Consider the following 17,532-nt stretch of genomic DNA (forward strand, 5'->3'; position numbering starts at 1 on the left):
GATTATCCTGATTATTTGTACACAAAGTCCTTCCTCTCTTTCTTCAGGAAGAGTTCAATTACTCTGTCGTAGAGATTATCCGTGCGTTTTAGGTCCATCAACAAGTCCTTTTCTATAACATAGTGTCTCAGTGTTTTTAATATTCTATTCCCCTTTTGCGCCTGGGTCACTCAGCTGTAGATCCACTCTCTTTAGGACTGCACAGAGGTCCGTGCGGACTCAAAGTGGATGTCCGTAAGTCTTGTACGTGCAAACCGTAACATTATGACACCAGCATTCTCCTCCTGAACCCCAATGGGGTTCTTGGAACATGCTGTCTTCTCTGGATTTGAGGTTTTATCAGTTCCTTTCCCAGTTCCTCAAGAAAGAGGTCTCTCCTCTGGAGATTCCCGCTGTTCCACTGCAGGTTCAGTGACATACAAATGACAAAGGCGTTGTAAGGTGAGATGTCCAGTATGTCAAAAAATATCACCAGTGGCCACTGCAGGGTCTGGCTTTGCAGCTAAAAGCAGTCACCAGCTTGTCCATGGTGTCCACCCTCCTTTTGTGGTATTGTAATCCATGAGGATTTCTGGTTTTTGATGCTCCTGGCCACAGATTCTCCTATCCCTGGGCAGTGTACTCATGAGTACCACATTCTTGCCTTTCTTTGGCACAAAGGACACCAGGGATGTGTCAGCCGTGTACATAAGCTTGGAAGAGTTGACAGGCCTGCTCTTTGTAGTCAGCGATTGGGGTGGCTTGTTCTTCCGAATTGTTCCCACCATGGTCAGCTTCCTCTTTAGGATTTCCGGGTCCCAGCTTGTGTGACATTAAAAAAAAAAAATTGTTGTACCCAATGAGTGTCATCAACTCTCATGCCTTGATCTTTTCTCAGGGGCTCCTCCATCAGGCTTCCAAGCATATGATGAAGTGGCATCACAGAAAGCCCATATCTTGATACCATATTTTGCAGGTTTAGATGGTATATAGAGCCAAAAGGGGCAGCGGCCCCTGAATGGCATGAGCTGCTTATCAATGCTGACATTAGGCCCAGGGTTGTACAACAGGGGGAGCCGGTGCACCCACTTTTTCCCACACTGTTCTCATGGCAGCTAATTTGTTTCTCTGCCGTCAAGCTGGTCTGTCGTCTCGGTAATCAACGTAAAGCTGATCATTTTAGTAATAATGTGGAAGTTTTCCAGAGACACTGTGGCGCGGAAAATTTCCTCTGCCAGTTTCTGCATCCCATAGGGATTCTGTGGATTCACCTTTGGACCTGAAAACTCCAGAAAGAAAAAGAACCCCAAGAAAACATCCATTTGGTCCATCTCCTTCCACATCTCTCCAAAAACAAGATGTCCTTCCAAATTACTACAATCCAGAATACTTTTCTGGATGAAAAGCTGACTTGATGGGCTTCACATAACCACCATCCATGTTGGCCCTGGTCAGAGGAACTGCTGGAATTTGAAACCAGGATCTTCACTGAAGCACACGTGGAAAGTGTCTTGTGTAGACAATGAACTCGTCTTTTAAATCAGTGAGGTCAGAGGTGAGTTGGTGGTACAGGCCCCAGGTGAAATCCAATACTCATCAGAACACAACTGAACATGTGCATAGAAGTGATGCGAACGGTATGGTGTAACAGTGAAGAACAAAGCAATAAAGTACTAGTTTAGATGCATTGGCTGGGAATCGAACCCAGGTACCTCACATGGCAAGCGAGCATTCTACCACTGAACCACCAATGCCTGTAGCAGTCCAAGAAATAGTCAACAGTCCTCTGACACTCCACAGGATCGACCCACTTCACAGGATCAGTAAATCGGAAATTCTGAAATGCATGATTGTAAGACATACTCTCTTCCAAAATCTCTTCCAAAATCAGTTGCAATGCCCTCTCAGCAGAGAATCTTTTGGTCATCTAGATCAGTTTTGATAAGGAACCACACTGGCAAACAATCATTCCTTGTGTACCAACCCCAATTTAGAGTATGACGAACAGCCATAGTTCTATTGATTCATGTATTCCTGCTGTCAGAAGGGGAATTTGAACGCACGCCTCCAGTTCTTCAGCTCTTCCGGGGGACCCCAAGACATTCCCAAGCTAGCGGAGTAACATAGTCCCTCCAGCGTGTCCTAGGTCTTCCCCGGGGTCTCCTTCCGGTGGGACATGCCCGGAATACCTCCCTCGGGAGGCGTCCAGGGGGCATCCGATACAGATGCCCAAGCCACATCACCTGGCTCCTCTCAATGTGAAGGAGTAACGGCTCTACTCCGAGCTGCTGACAGAGCTCCTCACCCTATCTCTAAGTGAGTGCCCCACCACCCTGCTGAGGAAACTCATTTTGGCCGCTTGTATGCGAGACCGTATTCTTTTGGTTATGATCCAGAGCTCATGACCATAGGTAAGAGTAGGAACATAGATTGACAGGTAGATCGATATCCCGAACCGTACCCCCTCCGGCCCCTGGGCTACACCTACAAATTCTGTCCATAAAAACAATGAACAGAACTGGTGACAAAGGGCAGCCTTGTCGGAGACCAAGATGGACTGAGAACAGGTCCGACATATTGCGGGCGATGTGAACTCCTGCTCCTGCCGTAAAGCTCTGAACAAAGGGCTCCCAATCCCATACTCCAGGAGTACCCCACACAGGACGCCACGAGGGACATGGTCGAATGCCTTCTCCAAATCCACAAAACACATGTGGACTGGTTGGCAAACTCCCATGACCCCTCAGGCACCCTGCAAAGGGTTTAGAGTAGGTCCAGTGTTCCACGGCCAGGAGGAAAACTGCATTGTTCCTCCTGGATCCAAGGTTCGACTATCGGTCAAATACTCCTCTCCAGTACCCCTGAATAGACTTTCCCAGGGAGGCTGAGGAGTGTGATCCCACGATAGTTGAAACACTACCTCCGGTCCCCTTTTAATAAAAAGAGGGACCACCACCCCAGCCTGCCAGACCAGAGGCACTGTTCCTGTCTGCCATGCGATGTTGCCGAGACGTGTCAACCATGACATGATGATGTCTTTTCACACTCACCGTGAACGTGTTTCTCTTTGGCTTATTCTCCCCCCTGTGATATTGTTGTGTTGTATATGTTTGGACGCAGGATTGCACATTTCCCTGTACCCTGTACAAAGGCTTTCCATTCCATTCCATCTGTTAGTAGTAGAAATAGATAGATAAGTATAACTGAGTATCCCCGAGTATCCCCCGATTCCCTGCAGCTGGGAGGGAGGACACTCCCCGTTCTGATGGGGGTTCCATTCTCAGCTGTTGCCGTTTGTTGTGTGGCATTGCTCTCCGTGGTTCTGAAGGGCCAAGTACTAATATACATAAAGTCACAAAAAGCTTCTTGATGGATAATGCAATGGTATGTTATCAGAGGCATGTGAGATATATATCAAAACAGCATCAAAACTATTCTGTCACGTTGTGGTCCCATACATGGCAGCTATATAAAACAGCTCACAGTCAAAATGAAAATGTTTTAAGTTTTCAAAAATAAAGAGTACTTTTCATCGCCGATAAAGATGCCGAGTTGGATCAAGGAACAGCTGGATTAGATTTGACCAGCCGAGCTAGCCAGGAGTCGAACCGTGAATCAAATATATGTCGGAGGCTTTTTATGCAGAGTCATGTTATCAAAGACACACAGAGCAGTAGGCAGCTGTGTTGCTCGTCAGGAATTAAATGCTGCTCGTTCTCACGACATTCTGGGAGTTTAAGTATCTGATGGAGATAGAATCCTGGGTTCATTGGATTGGAAGACAACACTGGGCCAAACAAGGAGGAGTAAGCCACTTAAAAACACCGTTGTTGGCAGGATTCGAAACTGCGCGGGGAGACCCCAATGGATTTCTAATCCAGCGCCTTAACCACTCGGGCACAACAACCCACAGGAGTGGTATGTGTATTGTATTGACGTTTTTCACCGGGATTGGAATTGAGGTTTGCTGTCACATTTTATCCAATTGTCTTGACCAGACCTCGTCAAGCACCCTGGACTCTACTTTGATAGAAACATGGTTCTTAAGTTACACTCAAACCCACCAGGCCAAATCTTGCTCGACACCTCCTTTTATTTTATTTACCCCAGAGAGCTCCATGCTCTCACCTACAGCACTGAGCTTGGCTCTTCAGAACCACGGAGAGCAGCATCACACGACAAACGGCAACAGCTGAGAATGGAACCACCATCAGTAAGGGAGTGTCCTCCCTCCCAGCGGCAGGGAATCGGTGCTGGATTAACCAATGAGACAAAAGCGAAGACGGAGGACTAGACAGCCAATCAGAATGTAGAGGAAGAGTTTGGGACGTGACATACTCAGATTCAAAGTTTATAGCAATTTTATAGCGTGTTCACGTAAACTATGCATGGATATGCTTTAAACAGAAAAAAGTATACATATCCTACAAATATCCCTCCCAGTGTTACTTCAAGAAGAACCAACAACAGTGAACATATGAGGTGAATCATTATTCACTGTCAGTCTCAAGCACAGAGAGAAACATCATGACTCATCATTAGGGTTAACAAGACAAAACACCGACAGAAACACATTTCTGAAGGCAGATGCTATAGAAATGATCCCTGAAAGTATAGTCTGAATATGTCAGGTGACTGAAACCGAACCTCACTCCTTACAGAGTGACTCTCACTCAGGGTTCCTTCCTGGGTTCAATACATTCCACTGCCATGTTTTTATGGAAATGACCCAGCGTCTGACATAACAACTGTGACTGCAGCAACACAACGAAGGTCAGTGGGAAAGGAATAATAATAATAAAAAGACGAAAAAAGTCAGTGTTACAGTTACTGAAACACCAACGAGACACAAGCCTCGGTCAAGCTGAATTAGTCCTGGATACATGAATAAAACTAAATGAAAAGTTGATTTTTAAAATGACGTCCTACACATTTTAAGTGAGTTTGTGTAGCTCATGCAGGTGAACAGTGTTCATTTAGATCCTTGAAATATCTGAACTCATTCGGTGTGAATGCGCTTGGGTCCTCAAAATACTCAGTTAAGTCAAGTATGGAAGTATGTGATTTGAGACAATGCATTGTTTAGGAATTGCTTTATCAGCCAATTAGCACTGGGTCAATTTCTTTTTCTCACGTTCTTTAGGTTTACAGCACACAGCCAGAAGTAATGTCAAGACAAGGTTGCCAGTGACAAGGTGTTCTTTGCTCCTTTCAAGACATAAAGCAGTGCTCAGGAGTCATGCAGACACTTCAAGAGAGCTTTCTATTCTTGAGTAAATGAAATATTTAAAAGATATAGATTTGCTTTCTGGCTGTGATAGAGGAACTTGTGTGTTATAAAGAATCTACTCTATTCCTATGATTACAGATCACAAGGGATTAGCAGTCCATCAACCTGAACTGCTCTGTTGGCTTGTGTGTTGTTGCTGCACTCAAACATTATAGTATGATTCCACGTTATTGTGCCCAAAGAGCAATACAGTTAAGACTGAAGAGAAAAAGGTCTGTCGTCGATTCAAGACAAAACCTTTCTATTTTCAATCCAGAAGCATAACAAGGAGGGAGGAGTTGCTACACAAATCTAACTGTTCAAATATTGGTTCAAGGCATTTTCCTAAAAAATTAAAGCAAACCTGCTGACCAGGCTGTGATTGTATAGTGTGAGGTGAGAACTGCGTGCTGTGGCTGCACCAACTACGGCAAAGGAATGTGTTACAAACTTTCTCCCACTCTTTGGACTCATCATCTTTCAGTTTACATCTGTTAAGTTTTACTGAAGCTTTACTTTGTAGTACAGTCTGAATTGGCACTATACGAATAAGCTGTAAGCGTTGTGGCTTGTTGGTCTAGTGGTATGATTCTCACTTAGGGTGTGAGAGGCCCTGGGTTCAATTCCCAGACAAGCCCAACAAGGTTGTTGTTTGTCCAAGTATCAGATGTCACATGCAACTACGGAAACCTTCATTAGGCTGCACTGACATGATTACTGTACTTTAATCTCCACATGAGGTCAGTACTGTACCGACACTACACTGCACACACCAACACTTTGGTACCATGTGCTGACCAACTCAGCGAATTGGCTGTATCCACAGCAGCACACCCATGGAGCTTATTTGTGTGGACTTCTTGACTCTGGAGAAATCCAAAGGTGGTATTGAAAATGTGCTAGTTGTGACGGACCACTTCTTCCGCTATGCACAAGCCTACCCCACGAAAGACCAAAAAGCCGGCACTGCGGCTAAGGTGCTGTGAAGAAATTTCTTCTGCAGGTTTGGCTTCCCAGAGAAACTGCATGCAGATCAAGGGCGCAATTTCGAAAGTGCTGTGGTGAGAGAGCTGTGCAAGTGTATCGGCATCACTAAGACCCACACTACACCCTACCACCCACAGGGCAACGGGACCACAGAAAGGTTCAATAGAACCCTGTTAAACATGCTGGGAACATTGGAACCGCACTTAAAGCCCCGTTGGCATGAGCATTTGGATGCTATGACACACGCGTACAACTGCACGACATGATTCAACAGGGTTTACGCCACATTAAAAATAATTACTTTTTTAATAATTCTATGCTGCTGTTAGAATTAGAAATAGAAAGAAAAGATGAAATATTGAAGATGGTCATGTGATCAATACGCATTTAATTTGCTGGGAGTATATGATAGGACACGTGAGGATCAAGCCACTGCAGCAAATAACGAGGACTACCTGAACTGGTAAGGTGGATACACTCATCACTTCACACAGAGATATAGTGCCCAACCTGATGTAAACTTTTATAACTTTTTTTAATTTACTTTTCTTTGTTGACAGGAAACTTTTCAACTCCATTCAGCTGCAGGTGCTTTGTGATCGCAAAGGACGCTTCATTAATACATTCACAGGTATGGATGGAAATCAGTGTTGTACAACAAATATGTAACACTCATTTTCATCCAAGTAATGTTGTGAATAATGTTTTTCTACAAATATGAAATTACAACTTTAGGCTCAAACAAATTCTAGGAAAAGGCGTACGAACAAAAAAATCCTGATGAACGAAACTGAGCGTACCCATGAATCCAAGCACATTTCCTTTGTACATCACAATCAACGTAGAATTGAGCGCACATGTGGGAGCGCAAGACTCCTCCCTGTCCATGCCCGCTTTCTTCTTCTTCTTTCGGCTTGTCCCTCTTCAGGGGTTGCCGCAGCAAATCATCAATTTCCATCTTCCCTGTTCTCTGTATCCTCTACTCTGACTCCAACTACCTCCATGTCCTCCCTCACTGCATCTATAAACCTCCTCTTTGACCTTCCTCTCTGTCTCCTACCTCCAACTCCATCTCTAACATTCTCCTACCAATGTATCCACTGTCCCTCCTCTGCACATGTCCAAACCATCTCAATCTAGCCTCTCTAGCTTTTTCTCCTAACCTTCCTGTCTGTGTTGTCCCTCTGATGACCTCATCCTAATCCTGTCCATCCTGGTCACTCCTAAAGAGAATCTCAGCATCTTTAACTCTGCCACCTCCAGCTCTGCCTCCTGTCTTCTGCCTATCACTAGTGTCTCTAAACCATACATTATAGCTGGTCTAACCACAGTCCTGTAAACCTTTCCTTCACCTTAGCTGAAACTCTAAACTAAACTAACTACTCTGCACTGTTGATCCTAAGTACTTAAACTCCTGCACCTTCACCACCTCTGCTCCCTGTAACCTCACTCTTCCACTGGTCTCCCTCTCATTTATGCACATATACTCCGTCTTGCTACGACTGACCTTCATTCTTCTTCTCTCTAGAGCAAACCTCCACCTTCTAGGTTCTCTTCCAACTGCTGCCTACTCTCACTACAGATCACAATGTCATCTGCAAACATCATAGTCCAGGGAGACTCCTGTCCTGACCTCATCTGTCACCTATCCATAACCAAAGCAAACAAGAAGGGGCTCAGGGCCGATCCTTGATGCAGTCCTACCTCTACCTTGAAGTCTTCTGTCCTTCCAACAGCACACCTCACCACTGTTCTACTACCTTCATACATGTCCTGCACCAAGCGAACATACTTCTCTGCCACTCCTGACTTCCTCATACAAAACCACATTATTCCTCTCTTGGCACCCTGTCATATGCCTTCTCTAAATCTACAAAAACACAATGCAGCTCCTTCCTACCTTCTCTGTACTTCTCCATCCACATCCTCAGTGCAAATATTGCATCTGTGGTGCTCTTTCTAGGCATGAAACCATACTGCTGTTCACAAATCTCACTTCCTGTCTCAACCTGGCTTCAACTACTCTTTCCCAAACCTTCATGGTATGGCTCATCAACTTTACCCCTCTGTAGTTACTACAACTCTGTACATCACCCTTCTTATAAATTGGTACCAGAACACCCTCCACTCATCAGGCATCTTGTTACTGTCTAATATTTTGTTAAACAACCTAGTCAGAAAATCTACCGACACTTCCCCTAAACACTTCCATACCTCCACTGGTATGTCATCTGGACCAACTGCCTTGCCACTCTTCATCCTTTTTAAAGCTTTCCTGACTTCATCCTTTCTAATCTGATCAACCTCCTTCCTAATCATTTCTGGCTCCTCATTCCTACGTTCCCTATCGTTTTCTTCATTAAACAATTCCTCAAAGTATTCTTTCCATCTCTCCAACACACTTTCCTCACTGGTGATGACACTTTCCTCTCTGTCCTTAATCAACCTAACCTGCTGTACATCCTTCCCAGCCTGATTTCTCTGCCTCACCAACCTGTACAACTCCTTTTCCCCTTCCTTTGTATCTAACCTCTCATACAACTCCTCACATACCTTATGTTTGGCCTTGACCACTTCCCTCTTCACTTCCCTTGCCCTCTCTTTGTACTCTAGCCTGTTCTCTTCTGTTCTCTCACTGTCCCATCTCTTCTTCGCTAATTTCTTTCTCTGTACACTCTCCTGAACCTCAACATTCCACCACCAGGTTTCCTTGTCCTCCTTTCTCTGTCCTGAGGCCACACCTAGCACCTTCCTACCTGTCTCCCTAATCACTGTTGCCGTAGCCTCCAATCATCTGGGAATTCCTCAACACGGCCCAGCACTGTCCTTACCTCCTTCCTGAATTCTTCACAACATTCCTCTTTCCTCAATTTCCACCATTTGATTTTCTTCTCTGTCTTCTCCCTCTTCCTTTTCCTCACCACCATCACTACCATCATATGCTGTTTGGCTACACTCTCTCCTGGCACCACCTTACAGTCGCTAACCTCCCTCAGAAGACCTCTTCTACATAGAATATAATCTATCTGTGTAGACCTGCCTCCACTCTTGTAAGTTATCAAGTGTTCTTCTCTCTTTTGGAAATAGGTGTTATCCACTGCCATTTCCATTCTCTTGGCAAAGTCTACCACTGCCTGTCCTTCCAAGTTCCTATCCCTAAGGCAAACCTGCCCATCACTTCCTCATCACCTCTGTTCCCTTCCCCTACATGACCATTAAAGTCTGCTCCAATCACTACTCTCTCTGCTCTGGGAATGCTCTCTATCACTCTATCTAGCTCATTCCAGAACTTTTCCTTTTCTTCTAACTCACAGCCCACCTGTGGGGCATAACCACTAACTACATTCACCATTACTCCTTCTATCTCTACCTTCACACACATCAACCTGTCTGACTCTCGTTTCACCTCCACCACCTGCCTAGCATACTCTTCCTTAATAATCACCCCTACTCCGTTCCTCTTCCCATCTAGACCATAGTAGAACAACTTGTAGCCTCCTCCAATGTTCTTTCCTTGCTGCCCTTCCACCTAGTCTCCTGCACACACAAAATATCTACTCTTCTCCTCTCCATCATGTCGGCTAATTCTCTACCTTTCCCTGTCATTGAACCTACATTCAGAGTTCCTAACCTCAGACTGATCCTTCTAACCTTCCTCTTTTCCCTCTTTCCCTGCACCAACCGTCCTCCTCTTCTTCTTTGTCCTCTTCTTCTTTGACCAACAGTAGTCCAATTTCCAACAATACCCTGTAGGTGAACAGCACTGTTGGCGGTCGTTGTTGACCCGGGCCTCGACCGATCTGGTTTGGAAATCATTTTGATCATTCGCATATTTGATTTGGCATAAGTTTTACACCGGATGCCATTCCTGACGCAACCCTCCCCATTTATCCGGGCTTGGGACCGGCACCAGTCAACAACGGCTTCCGCACCTGCTCCCTAGTGGCTGGCCTCCCCATTTATCTGGGCTTGGGACCCGGCACCAGTCAACAATGGCTTCCGCAACTGCTCCCTAGTGGCTGGGTTGAAAGGTTGCAGACACATTACACAACCCAAACGGCATTCTTAGGTATTCATACAGTCTGAAGGGTGTGGTAAATGCAATTTTGCTCCTGTCTTTCTCAAGTACCCGCGACCTGATGGTATCTGCTTGCAAGATCAATTGTAGAGAAGAATTGTGCGCCACTCAGGGCATCCAGACTTTCATCAATGCGTGGGAGTGGGAACGCGTCATGCCTGGTTTTCGAGTTCAGCCTTCTGTAGTGCACGCACAGTCTTAGACTTCCATCAGACTTGCGCATTTGAACGAATGAGGAAGCATATGAGCTCAAACTCTCCTGAATCACTCCTTTTTTTAGCAATTTGGAAACGTGCTCCTTAACTTCACTGTATTGATTAGGTGGTATACGTCGGTAAGGCTGGTGGACGGGTGTCTCATCTACCACAGGGATTTCATGTTTCACCAGATCAGTGTACCCCAGATCTTTGCCGTGGGCTGCAAATACGTCTGCATAATTCATCACAAGCACTCTTAGCTCTACTTGCTGTTCTGGTGTGCCTCCCAGGTGTAATCTGTCCACTAAACTCAGTATGTCACTGACAGGTGTTTGACTGTCTTTCCGGTTCATTGTCACTTCTTCGTGATCAGCGGAAATTCGCTGGAACTTCACTTCATAGGGGTCATCCTCAATACACTGACACTGGCTGGTGAATCCTAGCCCAGTCTTAGGGGGCAACCACACATCTTCCTGCGAGAGGTTGAGTACTCGGACTGGAAACTCGGCTGTTAGACGACACAGCAGTTGGGACAAGTATCAACCCACCAGGCAGTGGAGTATTCCCAGGTTCTAGCAGCATGCTGAGGTTACCACTCAGCTGCCCCCCAAGTCCTCTATCATAGACTGTGGCACTGGATTACGCAGGGACATGTACTCTGTGTTTGTTAGCTACACGTGCAGTGAATACCCATTTTCCACGCTTGGCCTCTCGTACTCGCTGGAAGGCCTCTCTCCAGCCACATTCCAACTCAGCACCTAAAGCTGTGTCAAAATCTGAGCGTACTAACCGTCTGCACTGCTTGACAATGTTCATCCCAATAATCCCAGGTAGAGAGGAATCGGCCTCCACAGTGTTGTCCTCTTCGGTTATAAGGAAACCACATCTCGGGATGGCGGGTCCCATTATTTGCATGTCAAGCTCCACATAGCCTAAGTAGGGTAGTGGTAACTTGTTGGCTGCTGTTAATTTAAGCCATTTTGCTGTACAGTACAAATCTTCATCCTCTCCATGGAGGTGATCTCTGAAAAAGCTTTCTGTCAAAGTGCTTACATTACTTCCAGAGTCTAGTAAGCATTAAGGGGGACACCGCCGATCTGGACGTCGACCTCAGGGCACTCACCTACAGCACGTTCCAGAAAAAGCTCTTTGGTTAGTGTGTTCTGTGAGCCTTGTACCTTGCCTCTCATTGCCCGGCTCATAGCAATGGTGAATGTCTGTTTCCCTTTACCGCAGGAGTAGTAGTAGTCGGCTGATTTCCTGGCTTAACAGGGTGTAGTGCATTGTCTACCCCTGTGCCCGACCCCTTCACACTGTAGAAGATCGGCTGACCATCATCAGTATACCTGGGCTGGCTTTGGTTCTACCTGCTCTTTTACCCTGGGAACTGCAATTTTGCACTGTCAGTTGACGGACTGCATTTGTTAGTTGACCGATAGCCTTGCCCTGTTGAGTAATTATTTAAACCACCTCTTGCAGAGTCACTGAGAATTCCGTCGGGAAATTACTGGTCGCATTTACCTTATCTGAGACTTCTGCTGGGCTGCTGCTTGCTAGATCTCTGTTTCTCGCTACGTTAGTGCTGCGTGGACAGTCTTCCAGAGCCCACATAATAGCCCTTCCTGTACATCAAAGAGATTAGACTCCGGTTTATCTCTGATAAGTCTACGTAATTCATACTATATCAGGATCAGAATCAGAATCAGAAAGTCTTTGTGCTAGGCACGACGAAATTAGGATTGCAGTTCCCCGGCATAGACAGAGGGGAGAGGCACAAACAGTTCGTGTCCTGGGTGGGTGGGGTCTGCGGCTATACGGCCGGCCCTCCTGTGAACCTGGCTGTCGTGTAGTGAGTCCAACTGTGGGAGAGGACTTCCCACAATCCCCTGCGCTGTCTTGACCACCTGTGCTAGATCTTTCCTGTCTTGTGCAGTGCAGCTCCCGTACCACACCGTAGCACTCTGACAGAGGATGGTCTCTGTTGTGGCCCTGTAGCAGTTTAAAAGAAGCTGAGGGGAGAGTCCAGTCCTTTTGAGTTTCCTGAGGAAGAAGAGCCTTTGTTGGGCCTTCTTCACTAGGTGGGATGTGTGCGTCGACCAAGTGAGGTCAGATGTAATGTGGATGCCCAGGAACTTGATGTCATCCACCCACTCTACCCCTTCCCCATGAATGAGGAGAGGAGTGTGTTCCATCCTCCTGCCTCTTCTGAAGTCCACAATGACCTCCTTGGTCTTGCTAGTGTTCAGGACAAGGTTGTTGTCAGAACACCACTCTGTCAGGTGCTGGATCTCCTCTCTGTAGTGGGTCTCATCATTGTTTGATATGAGACCCACCACAGTGGTGTCGTCTGCAAACTTAATGATCGTGTTTGTGGATGTATGGCAGAGCAGTTATGAGTGAACAGGGTGAAAAGGGCGGGCTGAGTACACACCCCTGTGGTGTGCCTATGCTCAGGTCAGGGTGGATGATGTGCATCGTCCAACTCTCACCGCCTGAGGCCTGTTGGTGAGAAAGTCCTTGATCCAGGAGCACAGAGAGGTGGACAGACCCAAATTGTGGAGTTTCAGCGTCAGCTTGTCCGGGATCACAGTGTTGAAAGCTGAACTGAAATCCACAAATAGCATCCTGACGTATGTGTTAGGACGCTCCAGGTGGGTCAGAGCCGTGTGCAGTGCCAGTGAGACTGCGTCTTCTGTGGAGCGGATCCCCCTGTAGGCGAACTGATGTTTGTCCAGGGTAGCAGGGATAACGTCCTTGATGTGACCCAGTATGATCCTCTCAAAGCACTTCATGATCACCGGTGTTAAAGCAACAGGGCGGTAATCATTGAGGCAGGTCATCAGGCTTCTTTAAGTGTTTCGACACTCAACCACAACACTCTCCAGCTGGTGGGTCGGCAGTGATTGGCCAAATCTCTGCCCCTCTCGTCCAGGTTTCCAGCTATTGTCCTTTGTTTTATGCCAGAGCCAACAGGAGGCTCAAATCGTTCTGTCAAATCTTCGTTGTATCGTTACTATATCGCATCACTGACATCTTGTATCGAGATGCAGATCAAATCAGCCTCAGTGGTGGGGATTCACTGGTTACTGTTTTTTTATTCATTCAATTGACATTTATGTGTATTTCTTGGATTACACTATTTTAACTAATAGGACTAATCACATCCTCAGTCATTTTTCACTGTTTTGTCTTTTATCCATGAATCTTCCTGTGATATTGTTTTGAGGTGACATGAAGGACACAATTTTATGGACAAGAGGATGAAAAAAATCTGGTCAAAACAAATGGAGGACATGAATGCAGGACAGTACAGCAGTTTGTCAATCCACCTTTTAATTAGTGCGTTTAATTAGTGCCTCAGTTTCCCCATCCAGTCAGGGCTAATGGTGCAATGGACAATGCACTGGTGTCAAACTCTAGTCCTCGAGGGCTGCTATCCAGTAGGAGTAAGATGTCACCCTGCTACTACATGCTTGATTCAAATCAGCGGCTCGTTACCAGGCCTCACCAGAACTTTACAGCGACTGATTCAAGTTGGGTAGGAGCAGGATGACAGATCCGGAGAGCCCTCTGCGTAGCCACTGTTGGATCCAATCTCCTATTACACTTGTTGCTATGTGTGGATCCTACGTGTTCTTTAATGAAGCGATAGGAGAAAGTATTTAGGCAGAAATCAATTTTAATCCAGCAATCACAATATAGTAAACACAGCTCTGGGTCATATATTCTATACCTTGACAAACAACAGAGTGTGTCAGTTCATGAGTCTGACTGACGAGATTTCCCTGAACCAGTGTGTTTTAATACAAAGTACGAATTATGCAGTTGTATGGCTCTTCTCCTCATTGCCTGTTCTCTGTGGTGATGATGATGTTCATAGGATGTGGCTTCCGCTGCTATCTGACTCCTCATTCACTCCGCATTCAGTTCTTCAGTGTGGAAGCTGTAACTTTTTATGTTTACAACAGACACAGACCTGTATGTGTGAGTTAGCAACAATCTTTCACAGAAATGGCAGTCCTGCAAACCTAAATTCTCCATCTAGTAACCTTCCTGTCTGTGTTGTCCCTCTGATGACCTCATTCCTAATCCTATCCATCCTGGTCACTCCTAAAGAGAATCTAAGCATCTTCAACTCTGTCTGTCAACGGTAACTTGTGATGCTAGCATTAGCTAACATCAACTCACCATCTAAAAGACTTGACCTTCACAAAGAAACAAATTGCTGTTCAGTACCTCTCCATGAGAAACGTGCACCTCAGTATTTCCAGTAGTCTATGGCTGTGTTTTCCAGCCCTGCGTCTTCACGCCTGGCTCTCCACCTTTTATTTGGCCCTCGAGAACTTAAAAATAATTACTTTTTTTCATAATTCTATGCTGCTGTTAGAATTAGAAATAGAAACTGAATAGAAAAGAAAAAAATAGAAAAGATGAAATATTGAAGATGGTCATGTGATCAATACACATTTAATTTGCCCACCTTGCTGGTGCCAATGCCTTCAGGTGGGTTGCTGGGAGTGTATGATAGGACACATGTGAGGATACAGCCACCTGCAGCAAATAAGGAGGACTACCTGTGTTGAGGATTTCCAACCTCTGTAGCTGACAAACCACTGTGGGGCTCCGGTCAGAGAGCACACGAGTCATCTGATAGGGTTTAGTTTCTTTACTCAGACAACAGGTTGAACAGTTCAACAGTGCATTTGTGTATAGTTTCTGAAAATAAACGACAAGAAATACAATTCTTAATGATTTGTCATTATTAAAGATGAACAACAAAACTACTGACAGCAGCACGTGCTAACCACATAACTCAAGCTAAGCGAATATTCTTACATCAACCGTCACAAACATTTCAAAGGTGCAAATGCACAATTAGAGCAGCTTAACATCCTCTGGTCCCCCTTTTTGAAAAGAGGGACCACCACTCCAGTCTGCCAATCCAGAGGCACTGTTCCCGTCTGCCATGCGATGCTGCAGAGACGTGTCAGCCACGACAGCCCTACAACATCCAGGGACTTGAGGTACTCAGGGCGGATCTCATCCACCCCAGGTGCTTTGCCACTGAGGAGCTTCCGAACTGCCTCGATGACCTCAGCCTGGGTGATGGACGAACCAGCCTCTGAGTCCCCCGTCTCTGCTTCCTCTATGGAAGGAATGACAGTGGGATTGAGGAGATCCTCGAAGTACTCCTTCCACCGCCCAACAATATCAGCAGCTCCCCACCTCCACTGTACACAGTGTTGGTGGAGCACTGCTTCCCCTTCCTGAGGCGCCGGACGGTTTGCCAGAATCTCTTCGAGGCTAACCGAGGCTAGGCTCCTCCTCCATGGCCTCCCTGAACCTCTCCCAGACCAGAGTTTTTGCCTCCACAACCGCCCGGGCCGCGGTACGCTTGGCCTGCCGGTACCCGTCGGCTGCCTCAGGAGTCTCACGAGGAGTCTCAGGGCCGATGGGACTCCTTCTTCAGCTTGACAGCATTCCTTACTTCCGGTGTCCACCACCGGGTTCGGGGGTTGCCCGCCACGACAGGCACCGGAGACCTTGCGACCACAGCTCCGAAGCGGCTGCTTCGACAATGGAGGTGGAGAACATGGTCCACTCGGACTCAATGTCCCCAGCTGGTCGATGGAGTCAGGAGCTGGTCGAAGTTCTCCCGGAGGTGGGAGTTGAAGACCCCTCTGACGGTGGGTTCCGCCAGACGTTCCCAGCAGACCCGCACTGTTCTTTTGGGCCTGCCAAGTATGTCCGGTTTCCCCCGTGGCCAGCGGATCCAACTTACCACCAGGTGGTGATCAGTTGACAGCTCCGCCCCTCTCTTCACCCGAGTGTCCAAGACATACGGCCGGAGGCCAGATGACACAACTACGAAGTCGATCATTGACATCCGGCCTAGGGTGTCCTGGTGCCACGTGTACTTATGGACACCCTTATGCTGGAACATGGTGTTTGTTATGGACAAACTGTGACTAGCACAGAAGTCCAATAACAGAACACCACTCGGGTTCAGATCAGGGGGGCCGTTCCTCCCAATCACTCCCCTCCAGGTGATACTGTCGCTGCCCACGTGGGCGTTGAAGTCCCCCAGGAGAACGATGGAGTCGCCGGTTGGAGCACCTTCCAGTACTCCCCCCAGGGCCTCCAAGAAGGCCGGTACTCTGCACTGCCGTTTGGCCCATAGGCCGACACGACAGTGAGAGACCTATCCCCCACCCGAAGGCGGAGGGAAGCAACCCTCTCGCTCAATGGGGAAAACTCCAACACATGGCGACTAAGCTGGGGAGCTATGAGCAAGCCCACACCAGCCCGTCGCCTCTCACGGCGGGCAACTCCAGAATAGTAGAGTCCAACCTCTCTCAAGGAGATGGGTTCCGGAGCCCAAGCTGTGCTTGGAGGTGAGCCCGACTATCTCTAGCCGGTACCGCTCAGCCTCTCCCACAAGTTCGGGCTCTTTCCCCCCCCAGCGAGGTGACATTCCATGTCCCCATCGCCAGAGTCGTGGCCTCGCCCGCGGCCGCCACCCAAACCACATTGCACCGGCCCCTTCTGAGCCTTCCTGCGGGTGGTGAGCCTACAGGAGGGCGGGCCCACGTCGCTTCTTTGGGCTGTACCCGGCCGGGTCCCGTGGGCAGAGACTTGGCCACCAGGCGCTCACCCACGAGCCCTGACCCCAGGCCTGGCTCCAGGCTGCCTTTAACTGCAGTGCTGGCGGCCCACTTCCTGTCAGATCTTGTTCTTATTCCTGCTTCCCTGATTAGTTAATCTTGTGAGTCCCTATATGACAGGGAGAGTCTGTATTTGGTGACTTTAAACTCCTCCACAACAGAGGACAGGGGGAGCTGGAGTTGACCCGACCTTATGTCAAGCCCCATAGCTGTAAAGCTTGGGGGTACTCCCAACCATCTTCGAAGGTACTTGTTGACCTTCCTCTCCATCGCTTCAACTGTTGTTATAGGCACATCGTACATGGTGAGAAGCCACTTAAGTCTTTGGAGTAGGCCATGCTGGTAGGTCCAGCACTT

At 47.2% G+C, this 17,532-nt stretch overlaps 3 non-coding genes and 2 pseudogenes across 3 annotated transcripts; 1 reads left to right on the plus strand and 4 right to left on the minus strand.

Annotated features, from left to right (window-relative positions):
- Nucleotides 1–262: 262 nt before the first annotated feature.
- On the minus strand, nucleotides 263–15,841 carry LOC144742141 (uncharacterized; annotated as a pseudogene).
- On the minus strand, nucleotides 1,663–1,733 carry TRNAG-GCC (transfer RNA glycine (anticodon GCC)). Its single transcript has one exon. It is a non-coding gene; the product is annotated as a tRNA-Gly (tRNA).
- On the minus strand, nucleotides 3,805–3,886 carry TRNAS-AGA (transfer RNA serine (anticodon AGA)). Its single transcript has one exon. It is a non-coding gene; the product is annotated as a tRNA-Ser (tRNA).
- LOC144742143 (small nucleolar RNA U3) lies at nucleotides 4,401–4,600 on the minus strand (annotated as a pseudogene).
- Nucleotides 5,815–5,886, plus strand: TRNAP-AGG (transfer RNA proline (anticodon AGG)). The gene has a single exon. It is a non-coding gene; the product is annotated as a tRNA-Pro (tRNA).
- Nucleotides 15,842–17,532: the final 1,691 nt, after the last annotated feature.

The sequence above is a fragment of the Lampetra planeri genome, unplaced genomic scaffold (genome assembly GCF_965212315.1).
Source record: "Lampetra planeri unplaced genomic scaffold, kcLamPlan1.2.h2 scaffold_876, whole genome shotgun sequence".
Taxonomy (NCBI): domain Eukaryota; kingdom Metazoa; phylum Chordata; class Hyperoartia; order Petromyzontiformes; family Petromyzontidae; genus Lampetra; species Lampetra planeri.